Raw genomic sequence first — 8,343 nt, 5'->3', positions numbered from 1 at the left:
CCTGTCTTCGATCCGTTACTTGATATGAAAATATAGTTTAGACAATGTCTAATCAACCCAAGCACTCATCTCACATCTTTTTTTCCATCTCTTCTTTGACCACTCTGTGTGCAAGCTGGCTATGCATTTCCTTGCTATGTCGTGGAGTAATTTGTCCCTTTGATTGATTTGGCGGGATGATGGTTTTCTTCATACTACATTTGGAACTCTATTATGTTGCTCCCGAGGTTTGTATGTTCTTCGATTCTTGTTACCTTGATGACACTTTGAATAACTCTATGTTTATTGCTTTGGCTTGTAACCTGAATTTATCAACTCTCTTGTCTCTTCTTGTCTAGGTCCTTTACGATAGAGGCAATGATGGGAAACGACAGATTCGTGGTCTTGTGGAGTAATACTCCTCGTATTGCTTGCGGGTTCCTTGTTTTTTGATGATTCCAATCTTATGAACCCGGATAAAAAGGTCAGCATTTTTTTTAATTTCATTAAGTGTACTTCGAGTATTTTCTTCATGACAATCTAAGCTAAAAAAAAAAAAATCTAAACGATGTGCCTTATTCTATCAAAAAGGTTCCGCTTGCAATACAAGAAGACGACATGAGAATGAAGAACAACGATGGGAAGGCAGAGGGACCGAGGAATAAGCTCAAGGATTGACGCATTATATGCACCATTTTAATGTCTTACTAATTAGAGGTGCTCTTTTTGTTTGTCTATTATTTGTTATTTTACTAGGTCTAGTATTCTTCAAAAAGTAGATGGCTAGAACTTTACTGTTATGTTCCCACGGCTTTACCAGTAGAGAGTTGCAATGATCATTTCTTTGTAACAAACCGTTTTTTTGTAACATTCAATTTTTTTTTACCTGCAGATCCTGTACTCTATTTAGTTCTCAGGCTAACATTACTCGAAAACTCAAAGACATCTAACGTGACAAGGCATTTTGTTTTGTTTTTGTTTTTTGTTTTTTTGTCATTTTCATGTACTTATCTATTTAGTTCTCAAGCTAACATTCAGGAAAGAAAAAAAAGAAAAGAAAAGAAAAGTTTTACGGAAAAAAGTTTCCTCAAGCAATTAAATGAGACAAAGTGATAACCAAACAATCAAATATTTAAAACAGCTATTTGCCGGAAAAAAATAAACACATGCGCCAATCAAAATGGATTGCGAACTTGGATAATCGAACATGAAGCATGGTAAGATACATGATGAATGTGGACCAAAATGGACATTGGTCGCCCTCCTATGCGAAATAACGACTACAAAAAGAAAAAAAAGATTAAAACGCAACTGATTGTTCCGTTTTTCCGAAATCTTTGCTCTTTTTTTTTCTTTTTATAAAAAAAACGCATTATTACTTCTACATTATTTTTCTTAGCGGAATAGGAACATAAAACGAAGGTCGGTTATGAATCATAAAGAAATGTTAAATTACACAAAGTGGATTACCCTTTTTTGTGCTTTTCTTCTTCACGTTGTTTTGGTTTTTTTTTTTAAATTACAAAAAAGAAGGGGTTTCTAATTCTAGTTATTTTTTCTAAAAAATTTTGGGGCTCTATATATATACATATATATATAGGGATTGAAAATAAAATAAAAATCAAAACCTCATAATCGACGTAAATCCCCTCAAAACAACAACTCGGATTACTATCAAAGGAGGGTCCTTTTTTTTTAGGCATTTCCTAAAACACTCATGTTACAATGAATCAATTAAAACCGACTCATGGAGTGTTTTCATGACCGCATATTTTGAATCTCGAGAACCGCAAACAGCAAACTTGTTCCTATCCTATATTGTGTGAATATTATCTTCTGCCGTATCCAAAATTCTCTACTACAGATGTTATCTCATGGTATAGATAATATTCTCTCCCGCAGATATTATTTCTTAGTGTAGATATTATCTCCAGGTGTAGATATTATCTCCTACGACATCCTTTCATCCAATGGAATTCCACGGCTCGGATTACATTGAGCCAATTGTTAATGAAAGTCATATTTTTCAGAGAAATTTTGAGCTAATTGGTGTTACTCTGTGCACAAGACAATCACGTCACTTTGTAGAGGAAACTAAACCATTTCGAGGCTTTCAATCAAAAGCAAAAAAAATGGCTTGCATTAATCGATCACATGAACAAATAACATTGTATTTTCTAGCCAAACCAAGGGTTTGCCTCTAATCAATTGGACAGTTCAAAGGAGATGGGAATGTGTAGTCGGATTGCAGTCATTCCCCCAGTAAATGTAGCTTGAAACTCATTACAAACAAAAAAGATGCAACCAAAAACGAAACAACAAAAATACAAACTCTTTAAACCTCCGAACAAGGGAAAGAAAAGATCTTAGGGTCTAGCTTCAAGGTCTACTCCCTAGGCTTCCATCTAGTCGGGCAAAGCTCATTGGGATCCTACACATACTGCAAGGCCTCGCAAAACAAAATTTCACGAAGTGGTGAAGATGATATATTTTGATCCAATTATGTAAGAGTGCCCCTTATTGCATATCATAATGAAGTTGAACTCAGCGGGGTGTAGAGGCACAAAAGATACAACAATCCTTCAAACTATTATCTGCGGTTGTTAGTTGACAAGCAACCGGTAATATATAAAAGACAACGCCCGATTTATATAGTAGCCTTCCTCGCCTTCCCCAATATGCTCCATAAGTTACTAAAGCAGAGTTAGAACATCGTCCGTGGCATAATCGAACATAGGAAGCTAGTATTACGAGGAAAACTTTAGAGTGAACACCACAAAGACAACAAAAAGCGAGTAACAATCCCCATTCTCATGCAAAACCTGTCTTCATCCTAAACATCATATGAAAACCCCCGCAAATTTGCCTTTTAAGAAATAATTAGGCTGCGTTTGGTTGTCGGGATTTCCGGTTAGGATAGGATTGGATAGGATAGGATAAGAAATCCGGGGGATTTGGCCATATCCTATCCATTGTTTGGTGAATCATGGGATTTAAAGTCGGATATTCTCATATCCTATCCTATCCCGCATTTGGTAGAAACCGTATATCAATATAAAGGACATATATTCTCCTACGTGATGCTCATGAAATATTCCGATCTTTTTACTATAAAAATAACGTTCTCATACACAAAAAAACTTGAAAATATACACATTTTATTAGATTTTCAAACCTCTTTGCAAAAATAAATAAATAAAATGAAAATATAAACAAATGAGACAAGAAAGTTATCATCATTCTAAAAGTTAGCTTTTATACGACGGATAAGAGAAATCCTATCCGACCTTATCCTACCCCCTCCTCTCGGATTTTTTTATCCGAGTTATATCCCCTCTATATACGACATTATATTATCCGACACACCTATCAAACACGGGATATGATAAAACATATCATATCCCGAGTTTTATCTGAACGACCAAACGAAGTCTTAGTGTTATCTATCAAATCTTCCCATGCTTATACATGCTTAAGTTAAAAACCAAATTTAGGTAGCGGGAAGACTCCCTCCAAAGAAACTAAACTAATTTTTATGGAGGTCGTGCTTCTAAAGCTGCATCAAATGCAAGTTAGTATTTACAAATATTAAACTCAATTATAGAATACTAACAAGTTTTCATCTGAGCAATTAGTTTTTGAAATTTTAAACTAACTTCACATGTTGAGAGCAATAGTAAAGCCACTCCAAGCCCTTGATGAGTGCACACATTCATCTAAACAAGGGATTCAATGCTTTTGGTAGGGTGGGGGAGGGAGAGACCTCGGTTTTTCTTTAAAGTGGTATGCACATTCCCGACTATTTAGGCTGCGACCGTGCATTGTCTATGCCTTCGTAATTGTTTGATTCATTCATCCCAAGATGCTAAGAGTTTGATGACCCCTATACAAAGGAATAACAAATTTACTCATATTTTAATAATCAACATGCCTAAATAAATATGTCTCAAACAATCTCACATCAATAAAAGGCACGTTGTACCTGACTCAAAATGGTTCCATGAGATCTATTATGGTACTCCAACATCTATCCAAAAGAAACCATTAACAATAAATATTACCATAGTAACAAGAAGATGAGACAACATTGGGTCCGAAATGATTTTCATAATAAGCACCCGACTCGTGAACGGGGAAAATCCATTCATAATCCTTGGTGGCATGACGTATGGTGATTGCATCTGCAGTTGTAAAGAGGCACAATTAGTTGAAGAACATTCAGAAAAAATGATTGATTACTGGTTAATGCTTTCCTTGCGTCGATAGAAGCAATGTCGACGAAACATAAGTTAACACACCAAACTATTAAATACCTAGCTAGGGAATGGGCAAAATCCATTCAAAATCCCCGACGGCATGAAGTATGGTGGTTGCATCTATATAAAAGATACCACATTAGTAACATGTAAATACCCATTAAGGACTAAGAGGGATATACCCGATTATGAAAATTTAGATTTCTTGTAGGACCACCAATATTGCTTGGATAAAAAGCACTTTGAATCTGACTTGAATTATTCAAATAATCTGGGAAATGGCTTTCATCTTGCGTCGGTTGGACAACCAACTCAACATTACAAAATAATAAATATGATAATTGGCATCACGTAGCATAACCGAGAAATTTAACTATTCATATTAACTAGAACAATGTCACTTACCTCAATTTTCTATACGCATTGGGGCTGTTCCCTTAGATTTTTTCTTTGTTTTCTCACTTGAGCTTTTAAGCCTTCCATAAGTTGCTCCCTTTCCTCTCCTCCGAAGGGGGTCCAACACTAAAATGTCACACAAGGATGCCTCATTATCATCATCGTCATCACTAGCATCAGCATTCACAACCACACATGATTTGTAAGATGAAATTTCAGCCTTCATTTTTCCCAAGTTCTTCCTCGCTATTCTCATAGTATTTACATCTTCTGCTCCCAAACTCATCACTTCAAAAGATTCTTACATTAACGTGGAAAATCGATTAAATTTAGATTCACCAGGTGACATTTCATTACATTCATCATTCACAATCCCTTGTTTGGCACCTTTAGTCCATCTTTTCAAAATATAGGAAGATGGAATATCCTTGACCGATATGTTCATATTCAACACGTGCAAGGCATGGCGACACAACCATCCTTTTGATTCAAATAATTTGCATTCACAAGAAACTGAAAAGTTTGCAGCATTAAATTTGACAACATGTTCACGATGAATCCCTCCACGCTTGAGAGTATAAACATAATCCGATCCATCAAATGTAGCACCTGAAATATGTTTGGAGAGACTTTGCAAAAATTCTTCATTGAACCTTTTAAAAATGGTACGGGTATACAATGAAGCAAAGCATGCATCAAGATCCCATTATCCAAAACCCGCAATTTGGGCTTCGCATGAGAACCGTAATCATCTTGACTTTCAATTTCTCTCATGTGTTTTAGTTGTTCTTCATAGTGGTGGACAAATTCTACAAGGGTCAATGTCTTGGTTGACATAAGTTGAAAGACATTATTGGTACTCTCACTCCTTTGGCTTGATGTTATACCACATGTAAAAGTATCGCGACCAAAAGCTAAACTCCATTTATGTCTAATGTCGTATAATCTCCGAAGTCAATTTGTATTCTCGGTGCCCCACTCCTCTTCCATTTCTCTCGGTGTAGATTCAAATTCATCCTCTAATCTGCATCTATACATAAGCATATAGAAATATTTATCCTTAAAATTCAGCTCCTTGTAAAGATGTGGAATGTTTTGATTGGCATTTTTCCCAATGTGCCAAGTGCATAAACGATGTTGTGTATTCGGAAATACTATTCTCATAGCTTTTGCCATAGCTTGATCTTGATCAATTAACATGGTTTTCGGAGCCCTATTTCCCATAGACTTCAAAAACGCCTCAAATAACCGGATAAATGAATCCATGAGTCTCATCCATAAAAAATGCGCAGCCGAACAAGGTATTCTTCCAATGGTGATTAACCCCAACAAAAGGTGCACATATCATGTTATATTTGTTGGTACGATACGTGGTATCAAACACCAACACATCACCAAAACAATCGTAATCAAATTTGGACAAACTATCTCTCCAAAATAAATTTGTCATTCTACTATCTTGATCCACCTATACAGCGTAGGAAAACATTGGGTTTTTCATTTGCATACAATGAAAATGATTCAAAAGACTTTCACAATCTCCCCCACTTATACCATCAGATTTTTCCCTTTGTAATAAATTTTGAGAATCATGCAAGATGAAACCCAAGTTTTTGCTTCCTCCAGCTTTATTTGCTAAGTATTTATGTGCCATGGTCCCCCCAATTCCTGCTTTAGCCATATCCACTAAAGTACCCTTTTCATAATCAGATATCAACCTTCCACATCTAATGAAATGCCTTTGATTTTTCGGCACAAATGCATGATTATGCTCGGGAACGTACTCTATCACTTCATAGACACCATTATCCACCTTAAATTTGATACAAGCAAGACACCCACATCTAACTTCAAACCTCTCATATTTCTTTTCTTGATCGGATGAGCTAACGTAATGCCCTTCACAATTACACACAAAAGTCCGTCGAGTTATTTCTCCTTTCCTATTTCTAACCATAAGACCCTTCCTCACACCAAATCCTTTATTAATTGCATAGGCCACGTACTTGTGATATGCTTCAACATCATTTGAAAAAACCATCCCTACTGCAAATTCAAATTCTTTTTTCATATCACGCATTACATATGCAAGATGGGAAGTTTCATGTTGCAACCAAATGGACAAAATGTATTTGAGTAGTGCTTTTATTAAAAATATAATATCTCGTTTGTTACTTAAGAAAGCAAAATATGTTTCACATAATATGAGTGAAGAATTACCTCTGATTCAGCCATCCAAGAATTTTTACATGTGCGAATTAACCGATGTGATGACTTTAAAATAGAGATAGTTCTTCCAAGTTCCTTCCTAATAAAACAACAGAACAAACTTTTTTAGAACACAGGCCCAAAGAAATTTAAGGATTAAAATTTGCAGCTAAGTTATTATAGGCAAGAGGCTCTTACCAACAAAAGGTAGACAAGATAGCTCCAATCACCAAAGATGAAGAAGTAACGCCGAAATAATTACAATGACATGGGCAACGCCGTGGTCATACCCGAAGATGTGAAAAAAAAAAAAAATAGACGAGCAAAGAATTGTATAGAAAATAATTGACAATGACATATGCATACGTAATAACTCAAAAGGCATGCAGCTAATCATCAAAAAGGTATCTCATGTAGAACTATCTATATGTAATTGACTAGGAACCAAAGATTATCGAAAGCTTTCGGTCTTGGTTTTCCCATTCGGGCATGCTACATTATAAATTATGTGTGCCAAAAGCCTTTTCCTAATGAAATACATAACATGCATTTTTAGAATGCAATCACTCACACAATAACACTTTATGAGCGGTATTACCTTTATGTTAGAACACAATCACTTGCGCAGAACATACTTATGCTACACCATAACAAACTCGAGATTCCTTTTAAGTCTTAAAATTCGCACTGAGGTTATGCTACACAATTACTAAGTGACCTATGTCTACTTAGTGGCTGAAAGTTGCAAGCTAATTTGCGATGAAATAATTTCGCGGCCAATTTCGTCGTTAATTATGGTATTTGCCACAAAAACAGAAACGAAAACATTTTCGTCGCCAAGTTGGAGTCCAAAAATTTAGCGACGAAAATTCAAAATTCGTCGCTAATTTACCGCAAATCCTGTCATGGAAAAAGTCATCGCTAACCAACACCAATATATTTTTTGGACAACATCAATATAAGGTTGAAATCGATAGGAAGCCTCCGTTGAGAACTTACATTTGAATCTGCTGTAAAATTGAAATACTGGAACACAATTGACAAGACCAAGTATACAATCCCAACAACAATACTTAGCGACTCACGCCTGCATAATTAGAAGACATCAAATTTATTGACCGATCCAACTACATAAGGAAACCCGAGTTTATGCTTTCCATAATCACATGCCAGGTGAACAATATATGAATCCAGTGATCCCAAATAAGCAATGAAGAACTCGCCTCTATCACAAGCAAACACAAAATTCCATTACCTACTGTCTAGGACATAACTTAAATCTACAGCCTAATGAGAAAGACCACATCATTTGCAGCTGTAGTGTCCCAATTCCAAACCGCGGCTTCTAATTCAAGCCACTTGAGTGTAGAGATGTCGTAATACGTCATTCCAGAATGTGAGAAACGAAAATAAGAATGCAAATCACGTTACTAAAAACCCAAGATAGCTACATCATAAATGTAACAGGTCCCAAACTTACTATAAGCGACTTCGTCTCATGAAG

General features: G+C 35.8%; 1 long non-coding RNA gene across 1 annotated transcript; it reads right to left on the bottom strand.

Annotated features, from left to right (window-relative positions):
- Positions 1-3,503: 3,503 nt before the first annotated feature.
- LOC115732957 lies at positions 3,504-7,073 on the bottom strand. The gene is made up of 6 exons (XR_007199530.1): positions 7,038-7,073; positions 6,852-6,939; positions 4,293-4,355; positions 4,098-4,160; positions 3,962-4,006; positions 3,504-3,862 (listed from the first exon to the last, which is right to left on the bottom strand). It is a non-coding gene; the product is annotated as an uncharacterized LOC115732957 (long non-coding RNA).
- Between the last annotated feature and the right edge of the window lie 1,270 nt (positions 7,074-8,343).

The sequence above is a fragment of the Rhodamnia argentea genome, chromosome 8, assembly GCF_020921035.1.
Source record: "Rhodamnia argentea isolate NSW1041297 chromosome 8, ASM2092103v1, whole genome shotgun sequence".
NCBI classification, from domain to species: Eukaryota; Viridiplantae; Streptophyta; class Magnoliopsida; order Myrtales; family Myrtaceae; genus Rhodamnia; species Rhodamnia argentea.
Note: the sequence above shows the minus strand (reverse complement) of the source record. Positions and strands in the feature narration are given on the sequence as shown.